The 10703-nt window shown below is 34.7% G+C and overlaps 1 pseudogene across 1 annotated transcript; it reads left to right on the forward strand.

Annotated features, from left to right (window-relative positions):
- The first annotated feature begins 736 nt into the window (after positions 1-736).
- On the forward strand, positions 737-1372 carry LOC311609222 (casein kinase II subunit beta-like; annotated as a pseudogene). Its single transcript has one exon. The product of its transcript is annotated as a casein kinase II subunit beta-like (transcript).
- Positions 1373-10703: the final 9331 nt, after the last annotated feature.

A 10703-nucleotide genomic window follows, 5' to 3' on the forward strand; every position in this document is an offset into this window, starting at 1 on the left:
ATATTGCAAAGCTAAAAATTTTCGGGGTATTCTATACTTTACACTTTAGGAATAGGAGTTAACAGCTGCAGATGCTCATAGAGTATTTGTAATACAAGAAATATAACTCAGAATCTTAATTGCTAATATTATTTAATTTTAATAAAATTTACTAGTTAATGACATTACCAAACTTCAAAACATTATTCCAAGGATACACTGCTTAGATCTTTAAAAAAGAGAAACTAAAACCAATCTATAATTATTTACATTCAGATATCTGATTGTTATTTGATAAAATTACAGAAGATTTTTCAATAAGAAGACAAAATAAGAAAAGACAAAATTCTCATGGAGGTGAAATGAGAAACAAATAAGAAAAAACAACTTGAGAAATAACTACATATCTATATGTATTTGATAAAAATAGTATTCCGTAGTCTAAATAATCATGCAAAGAAGATAAATAGCCAAAACAATGTTACACATTTTTAATGACACTTCCAATTGAAAGAGGCATAACTTGTCAGGTAAGCTTCCTGCACCTTAGCGGTCTCTGCCATTCCTCAGAAGCACAACTCCTCTTCCCTGCCGCAGTTCCAGTCTGGCTGCCAAAGAAAAGATGAGTAGGTCCCTTTCTGTCAGTGGTCTAGGGAGGGGAGTAGGGTGAAAGAGGGAGGGAGGTGGGGAACGGGAAGATACAAAAGAGGGGATAACAAATGGATGTAATATAAATAAATTATATAGAAAAAAAAAGATGGGTAGCTCTGAAGAGGTTTCCTGAGCTTATTGCTTCTGTGTACTCCGAGGTAATGAATTCTTCTGTGAGTGGATGAAAACTACATCCATGACAAATTAATCTTACTGGACTCAACGAGAAGGAGCCTTACTATCGACAAGCTCTAGACACGATCTTGAACCTGGAGCCGGACGAAGAGCTGGAAGATAACCACAACCAGAGTGACCTGCTTGAACAGACATGGGCTGATCCACATCTGCTACATCCTCACCAACTGAGGCATTGCCCAAACATTGGAAAAGTATCAGCAGGGAGCCTTTAACTACTGATCTCCAGTGTGATATGAGAACCAGCTGATGCTTCCCCCTTGGCCTCTAGGACATCCCACGTGAAGCTATGGTGAAATTTTACGGCCCCTAGTGCGTGGACGTGTACACACCCAAGTCGTCAAGGCACCATCACACAGATGGTACTTACTTCAGCACAGGTTTCCCTCACATGCTTTTCATGGTGCATTCGGAGTGCTGGCGCCCTAAGCAACCTGCCAACCATTTTGTGCCCAGGCTCCACAGTTTCGAGAGCCATCTAGTGGCTTACCGGCTGCAGCTCCAAGCCTACAGCAACTTCAAAAGCCCAATCAAGACAATTCGCTGACCCCCCCACCTGCCTCTCCCTCTATCTAACACCAACATTCCTTTGCTGCTAACCTTTCAAGAAGTTTATGGTTTTAGTTGAAATTAAAGGCGTTGTTATCATGGTGGGAATATGCAATAAAGTGGAAAAAATGCCAAAAAAAAAAAAAAAAAAAAAAAAAAAGGAAGGAGGAAGGAAGGGAGAAGCATAAACATGATATTCACTAATCTAGGGTTTTTAAGTCAAAGGTAGGTTCTTTCTAACAAAAAATATTAGTAAAATATCATCTGTCTGTCAACTTTATGTTCTTTCAACAACAACTTCTTATTTCCTGAACCAGAGTACTCAAATACATAAACTATAAGCTCAGATGTTCACATCTACCAATATTTAAATGAATTTGACTTCTTTTTCTATGTTTAAGTCAGGTAGATTTTAATTAATTTTTATTATTACTATAACTATGTTTCAATTGTATTTATTTAGTTTCACTGAACATCACATCAGATGGTGCATTCAATTAAGCACGTGGTGTATTGGTTTTTTGTGTTATAATACTCTATTAAGTAAATTTTAACTAGTTTTTTGTATCATACTATTTTGATAAATAAAATAACTTTAGCCTTGCTGAGAAAATTATAGAGTACCCCTGGGTTTTATTCACAGAAAATATGCTTTTCATTTTATAGATGCTAAAGCCAACATGTACATATATATTTATAGATAATATATGCCATATATATTGACATTGCTTAATGTATTCCATATTCTCCAGTCTTATGTGGTCTATGAGGGTAATCTCTTGTCAATTATGACATTGAAATGTTATAATGAAATTCTTGGATGAACGCAAATAATATTAAGAAAATTTGCTCAATAAGTATTTCTGATTAAGAGATAGGGCTTAACAGTTTTCAGGAGTATAGATCAATCATTGCCTCTCAAATTCCTTTTAAATATTATGCATATTTTGTATGTATTGAACCTTTATTATACTTAAAGATTCCTATTGAAACAATTTAAACAATTTCCTATTGACAATAGAGGAAAAGTAAGTGTCCTATAAACAAGCATATACAATAATATTCATATATAATGTGAGAACATCTGCACTGTAAAAAGAAGTATATTATTAGAGATAAAATTCATACAAAGTTATATATTCTACAAGTCCAGTTTCATAGGAATCTATAATATGAGCCATATGCCCAAATCTAAAGTAACGCTTCATTTCCTTAATGTACTGATTAGTCTAAATGTATTAACTTAGAGAAAATGTAAAGCCACATAATATGTTTCTGAAATTTTCCCTACTGATTATGTATAGAGTTCCTATTTTTTCAGGTAAATGAAATAGAATTTCAATGGCAGGTGGCTATTATGGTTTAGGAAAATAACTAATGTTTGAATAGAAGAATATTGTTTATTGCTGATAACTTTATGAGGCTGTGGGCTTTCCAGAAATTTTGCAGACAGGAAAGCTCATTGGATACAGAAAGGAATGTTGTTTACATATTTACAGTTAATTAGGTATATTCAAATTTTGCCACATACAATCATATAATGCATAAAAATCATACCAGTATTTGAACTATTTATTATCTAGGTTTCAAGAATAAGTTTACAACAGTTTTTTCTATTCTTACTAAAAATATCATTGCTCTTTACCTTAGAACACACAATGAAATGGAGATGGATATTCCATTTATCCCTTTAGAACCCTTTCAGTAGTTCTATAATTTAAACATTAAATATTAAATATATATATATATATATACAATATGTAAGAAAATGAAATAGTAAGTTACTCACTGAATAATATTTAGCGATTCCAAATCAACCTAGTTTAAATTACAAAGTGATGACCCAACGTGTCATTGACTCATTCTATCTCATCAGCCAATGTAGATTTCAGCTGCGGCAGAGTGAAGGAAAGGGGAAGGTTAGAGGGAATGGAAAATGAGTGACCATATGTTGAAGTAGCCAATTAAAAGAGCCAAAGAAACAAATAAATCAAAAAGTGAGTGTTAAGATGGGGTAGTAGTTTTAAATCTGGAGGAGACACTGCTTTTCTAAATTCTTTTCTCATGGAAAGACACGACACTGGATATTCTGGTGAACTAGTGGAGATAGGGGACATGTTATTGTTTCAGGAGGGCAGTGATCTGGGCCAAGCTGGAATTAAGAGAGTGGTAGAGGTAGGGTCATATTTAAAGGAGCTGAACTCATGTTCAAAGTTTGTCTTTCTTACTTTCTACAGTCTATTTCAGAGGAAACCTCTGTACAGAAATCTGAAAAAAACCTCCAACCAAGAGACGATATTAAGAGTAATTAAAGCTATAGGCAAGGAGTCTAAGTGCCTGAATACAAACTCTGGACAAATCCTTCACAACTGTTACACAGAAATTATCATGGTGGAGGGCTGCTTTCCATTGCGCCTGCTTGAACAACCTTCACAATTCCTGATGTAGGTCATTACAAAATACAAAGAGAATTCTACTCCAGGACTCAGATTACTCTCAGGAAATTTGAGCATTTAAACTAAGGGTTTGGATAAAAATTGGACCACATTCACTTTCATACTACTTAACAAGCACATGTTAAATCAAATTTCTAGTTTAAAGATTAGTTAACTGTGACATTCAGCTTGTTGAAATGCCATATGCTCTGAAATGTCTATCTATACTTAACTGAAACTTAACCATGGGAGCCGAAAAGAAAAAAGGAACAGAATGTTATATTGGCAGAAATGTAAAGCATTCCTAAATAGAAATGTTCAAGGATACATGCTCCATTGTGTAATTTTAGATTTGGATATCATCTGATATATCAAAGCCAACCAATTGCTATTATATAAGAGCACATATCCTTATAAGTAGAATTTTTTAAAGTTTCTCTGTGCTAACATATTTTATAATGGTGAACTGGGATCTAAAAGCTAACGCTGCTGTTTTAAGAGCACATTATGCATCCTCTGTTATACATTACTCTGAAGTCAGGATTTGCATCATTTAGTGTTACAGAAAATAGCAAAAAATGACTCCTCTCAGTGTAGCATGGAGTAAAAACTTCCAACAATAATAAGGTAGATGTTTTAGGGAAAAAAAGATGGCTATGGAGATAAATATAATAATGCATAATACTAAAGAGTACATGACATAATCCACTAGCAAATATGAAAGAAGCTGTTTCTATTATACTTGATATTCTTGGTATATTGATATGTATTTTTTAAAGGTACACTTACTGAAAGTATCATAATTCCTAACCAAATATCCTAAGCTGTGTCTCAAAAATAAAAATATTTTCAAAATCCTCAGTAAAAATTCTCAAAAAAAAAATCCAACTGTGATCAGATTTTGCATTTTCTTCTACTTGGAAGAAAATTTCCCTTTTGAGGTCTTGTGGTCTTTCTAGCAAACTAGATCCATATACCATACTTTATTTAAATTTATTATCTTTCTAAGAGCCAAGATCAAAGCTTCTAATAAAAATGGAGTTTAAATGAACATTACTTCTAGGTATATCATCATTCATAAAATACTATGAGTTTAGCTTACAAAATATAGTGTACAGTGACTAAATCTGCATCTTAGTTATGTTTCATCTTATTGTGAGAATGTATTTTGAGAAAGGCACCTTAAGGGAGCAAGGGTTTTTGTTGGCTGTCATATCCAGAGCACAGACCATCATAGTGTGCAGGCCTCAGTAGGAGGAGCATGTGACAGATGGTTATATATTATCCACAGTAAATAAGCAGACAACAATGAATATTAGTGCTCTGCTAACAGGATTCCAGCCCAAGGAATGATGTCACCAATGATGGGCAGGTCTTTTGTCCTCAATTAACTAAATCAATAAGATTTCCCAAAATTATTCACAGAGGCCCATTTCTCAAGTGAGCCATGGACTCAGGCAGTTGACAATTGAGATTAACTATCATGTCTGTTATCTATTAATAATTTTGGTACATAAAAGAAGTTTTCAATTTTAATACAAAGAAAGGACAGCCTTAATATTGTATCAAATGCTATATGATAAATTTGAAGTCTTTATCAAGGTTAGATTTATGGTCTATTTGAGTCAACATTGAAACAATTCATAAAATGTGTATAGAGACAAGCAGATAGCCTGATGAGTTTATCTATATGATTTTCTGGATTAGGTTGCATATCATGAGAGAAACAAAGAAAATTTGCTGAAATAATATCAAAGGTCTCTTCATCATTAAAGATAAAGCATACAAGGTAATATATGCTGTATCATTAAACAACATATAATTTGGTATATTTCTAATTTAAAGTCTCAAAGATGACTCCAAGGCAAATTAAATCTCTTCATGAAGTATGAGATTTTCTATCATAAACTATAATGGATTTCAGTGATGTTTAGGTATCTGCTTCTGATATTTGTCATTCTGGGACCCTTTACAAAGGATATTTTATTGTTATGTTAAATAAATATTTCTAAATGCTATAAATAGTGATATTCTGAAATGCTAATAGAGGTGGAGTTCAAATATGTTTTATTATATTTTTCTTAATGCGGTATTTACTCATAAGCACTTATTCCCATCCCTTTGGTGTGTGTGTGTGAGAGAGAGAGAGAGAGAGAGAGAGAGAGAGAGAGAGAGAGAGAGACAGAGACAGAGACAGAGACAGAGACAGAGACAGAGAGACAGAGAAGGGGGGAGAGGGAAGGAGGGAGAAAGAGAGAGAACTTACAGAGCAAGTTATTTACCATCTCAAAAGTAAGTCTAAAGTAGCATGATGTCATGGAAGACTGTTACTGCCATTTCAGAGAGAAAGAAATGGTATGGATTTTGGTGGGTGGGGAGTTAGCAGGATAGGGCAGGATTTGGGTAAAGGAAAATCATGATCAGAATATATCGTATAAAAATTATTTTCAATAAAAAATTTTAATAAGTAGAGCAAGGTCACAGCTCATTGTGGAGCCTGTGCTTATGTCCTACTAAATAATTTACCTTAGATTTACAACTGTTTTTCACGTGAAGGATAAAGTAAGATACATAATCATCATTGTCCAGTAAGTAAACTAGACAATGGAGACAGATGTTCTTTGCTCCTAGTAATATTAGAAGCTATACCTATAGTCTCACCAACATGGCTGGTGAAATGTGAACCGAATAAGAGCAACACCAGCAGACATTCTGAAATACATGTGGTCTGCTCACAAGTCCTTAACCCTGAAAATCTCATGTTATTAAGGAATGTTGAGAGTGGAAGAAATAGTCTTTCATGTTAAATATCATACCAATATGTTATTCAATATTAAATAGTCAGCCCTGCAAATACATATACAAGCAACATTAAAGTATTTAGCAGCTTATATTTAGGAATATATCGATATAAATATATTCATATAACAATACTTAAGAAAAAAGAGGACATGAACTTGAAAGAGAGAAAGAAGGATATATGAGAGGTTCTCAAGGAGAATGCAGAATGGACAAATGTTATAATTATAATGTAATAGGGAAGGAGAGAAGGTAGGCATCATCTTGTCTTCTCCTATATGAACAGGATCTAAAAGCAGGTCTTCCATATGCAAGTAACAGTGGGCAAAAATTGTTTATAAACAAATTACTGAAATCCTTACAAAATGAGTAGAACAGAGATGAGAGCATATGAGGTATATTCATTCCTTTAAAAAGTTGCTTGCATATTCATGAGTTTCCTCCATTGCCTCTTTATCACCTTCAGAGCTTGAATAGTTTTATTGGTAGTCATAGGGGAGGGGATTAAGGGCAAAATGGGAGGGAGGAAAGAATGAGAGGATACAAGAGATGGGATAATAATTGAGATGTAATATGAATAAACTAATAAAAAATATATAATTAGAGAAACAAAATTGATGCAACAAAATCTTTCTATAAGACAATATAGAACTTCACAAAATGAAAAATAAATAAATAAAAATTGCATCCTGACCAAAGAGCATTACATGATTCAATTTTTGAAACAGTCATAAAATGTGTGAAAGAGATACTAATATTTAAAGAAGGCCATCACAAAATGTTCTTATTTTATTGCTTGATGCTTTTTAAATTCAGTTTTGGCTATAATAAAATCTTAAACTATACATTTCTTGATATTAACAATTACTATATTATAGTATTTAGAAAGGTTAAAATATTAATATTTTTTTCTTTTCTTTTTTTAAGTTTTATTTTTTTCTCCTTTATTAATTTATTCTTGTTACATCTCAATGGTTATCCCATCCCTTGTACCCTCCCATTCTTCCCTCCCTCTCATTTTCCCCTTATTCCCCTCCCCTATGACTGTTCCTGAGGGGGATTACCTCCCCTTGTATATGCTCATAGGGTATCAAGTCTCTTCTTGGTAACCTGCTGTCCTTCCTCAGAGTGCCACCATGTCTCCCCCTCCAGGGGACATGGTCAAAGGTGAGGCACCAGAGTATGTGAGAAAGTCATATCCCACTCTCCACTCTACTGTGGAGAGTGTTCTGTCCATTGTCTAGATCTGGGTAGGGGTTTAAGGTTTACCGCCGGTATTGTCCTTGGCTGGTGCCTTAGTTTGAGCGGGACCCCTGTGCCCAAATCTGCCTATCATAATGTTCTACTTGTAGGCTTCTAGGACCCTCTGGATCCTTCTACTTTGCCATTCTCCCATGCTTCTCTCATCTAGAGTCCCACTAGAATGTCCTCCCCTCTGTCCCAGTTTCCTGGTAAGTGAAGGCTTTCGTTGGACATGCCCCTTGGGCTAATATGCAAATATAAGTGAGTATATACCATTTGAGTCTTTCTGCTTCTGAGTTAACTCACTCATTATGATCATTTCTAGCTCAATCCTTTTATCCACAAATTTCAGGAATTCCTTGTTTTTAATAGCTGAATAGTATTCCATAGTGTATATGTACCACAGTTTCTTTATCCATTCTTCTACTGAGGGACACTTAGGCTGTTTCCATGTTCGGGCTATTATGAATAAGGCTGCTATGAACATGGTTGAGCAAAGTTTCTTGCTGTGTGCTGGAGCATCTTCTGGGTAAATTCCAAGGAGTGGAATAGCTGGGTCTTGAGGAAGCCCTATTCCCATTTTTCTGAGATAGCACCTGATATGACTTTTAATACATACTTTGTTTTATTTACACTTAGTCCTTGAGGTTGATACATATTTTGATCATATTCATTACCCAACACTTCCCATGCCCACTCCTACTTCCCTTCCCAACAAAATCTGTGTCCTTTTGGGGGGAAAGAATTATGTAATTATATTACAAACTCAAAAAGATACAAGAAAATATGAGGCAAATATTCTTTAAACATAAGAAATAAAATCAAGTATGCATAGTGTTAAGCATGAATAACTTACGAAGTACAGTTAAATAATCCACTTACTTTTGCTGGGCTTTCAAAGTCATTTGTGGGGCTGGAGAGATAGCAAAGCGGTTAAGAACACTGACTGCTCTTCTAGAGGTCGTGAGTTCAATTCCCAGAAACCATATGGTGGCCCACAACCATCTGTTATGTGATCAGATGTCTTCTTCTGGTGCAGGTATATATGCAGGCAAAGCACTGTGTATATATATATATATATATATATATATATATATATATATATATATATATATATTATATATATATAAATCCTCAAAGTCCTTTGTGGAGATTGTTATTATCCCATGATATGCTAGAGAACTGACTTTCTTAAAGAGAAATTTTTCTCATTTATAATTTTTACCAATATTGCCATGTGGCCAATTTTGAACTACAATTTTTTTCTGTACACTTAAAAAATGTTTACTTTGTTCACATCACAATTGTAGCCTCCTCCATCATAGCCTCCCAGTCTCACCTTTTCTCCTCATGCCCCCTGCCCTCTCTCCTACTCCTCAGAAAGGGAAGCCCTCCTTCCCTAACATCTGACCTCAGCCTAGCAAGTCTCATCTGGACTGCCTGTATCCTCTTCCTCTGTATCTTGGCAAGGCTCCCCTGCCACAGGGAAGTGATCAACAAGTGGGCACCAGAGTCCATGTCAGAAGTAGTTCCCTACTGCACAAATTATGGAACCCATAAGGAGACTGTGGTGCCTGTCTACTACATCTGAGCAGAAGGTCTAGGCCCTTACATTTCATGGTTCTTCGTTGGTTCATGGATCTCTGCAGCACCCTGCCCTTCTCCACCCATATTTGGTGCCTTTCTTGGTCTCCTTGTGGAGCTCCTGTCCCCTCCCAGTCCTTCTATTCTTCAACTCTTCCATAAAACTCCTTGTGCTGCATCCTGCTGTTTGGCTGTGAGTCTTAGCATCTGCTTCAATGCACTGTTGGGTGGAGTCTATGGTAGGCTCTGTCCTGTTCCTTCTCTTCCAGTGTCCACTCTGTTTGTCCTAGGATCCTCCTTATTATTTAGCTTTGTTAGCTCTCTGTAATAAATAGGAAGAAGAAAGACATTGCTATGATGAGTATTAAATTTCAAAAGAAAGTAGTCATGAGAAGTATTCTTATTGAAATCTTTATTTTTTTATGTTTTGAGGTAGCATTATAATTTATATTATCTCTGATATTTCGATATAGATTATAATAGACACACAATATTTATCCTTGAGAATTATTAATCTAGTTTACTTAAAAGTTTCTACTAGGTATTAGTATTGACTTATTTGGCTTTATAATTCTGAATGTCTCATACTATCTCCAAAGTAGATCATAATCCATAACTGTTTTTTATTAAATTAAGAGAAAACAATTAATTTGAAAATGATTAATAGCTATATAACTAGACATAATGGTAAAAATTTTGCGAAGGTCACCAGACCATTGATGTTGTACATCTAACTAAGGCAAATATATTTAGAATTCTGTTTGTTTTTATTGAAGAAAGGCTTAGGTACAATCTTATTGAAAGAATTTGTAAAAACTAATAATCTCCTTGGCATTAAGAAAATTTAAATATTTTATTAAATGTTTATTATTGTATAAACAGTGGGTATCTTTAATCATAAAGGCAATAAAAATTATGTATTTCACTATTATTTGAGTTTATACTATCAATATTACTATTCTATTTTTTAATTTATTATAATTTATTCAGATTAATTTCTGATTGTTATCCCCTAACTTGTGTCTTCTGGTTCCCACACTCCCTCCCTTCTTCTGCCTTATTCTACTCCCTTATATCTTTGACAGAAAAACCTCCTCCCCAACCATACGACCATAACATATCAGGTCTCGTCTGGACAGCCTGCTTTCCCTTTCTCTGTGTCCCTATCTGGCCTCTCTACCAAGCGGAAGTGATCAAATGCAGAGCACCAGAATTCATGTCAGAGGCAGTCCCAGCCTTCCACCAAACCATGAAGAATAGATGTCCATT

The sequence above is a fragment of the Acomys minous genome, assembly GCF_964271855.1.
Source record: "Acomys minous genome assembly, chromosome: 1".
Classification (NCBI taxonomy): domain Eukaryota; kingdom Metazoa; phylum Chordata; class Mammalia; order Rodentia; family Muridae; genus Acomys; species Acomys minous.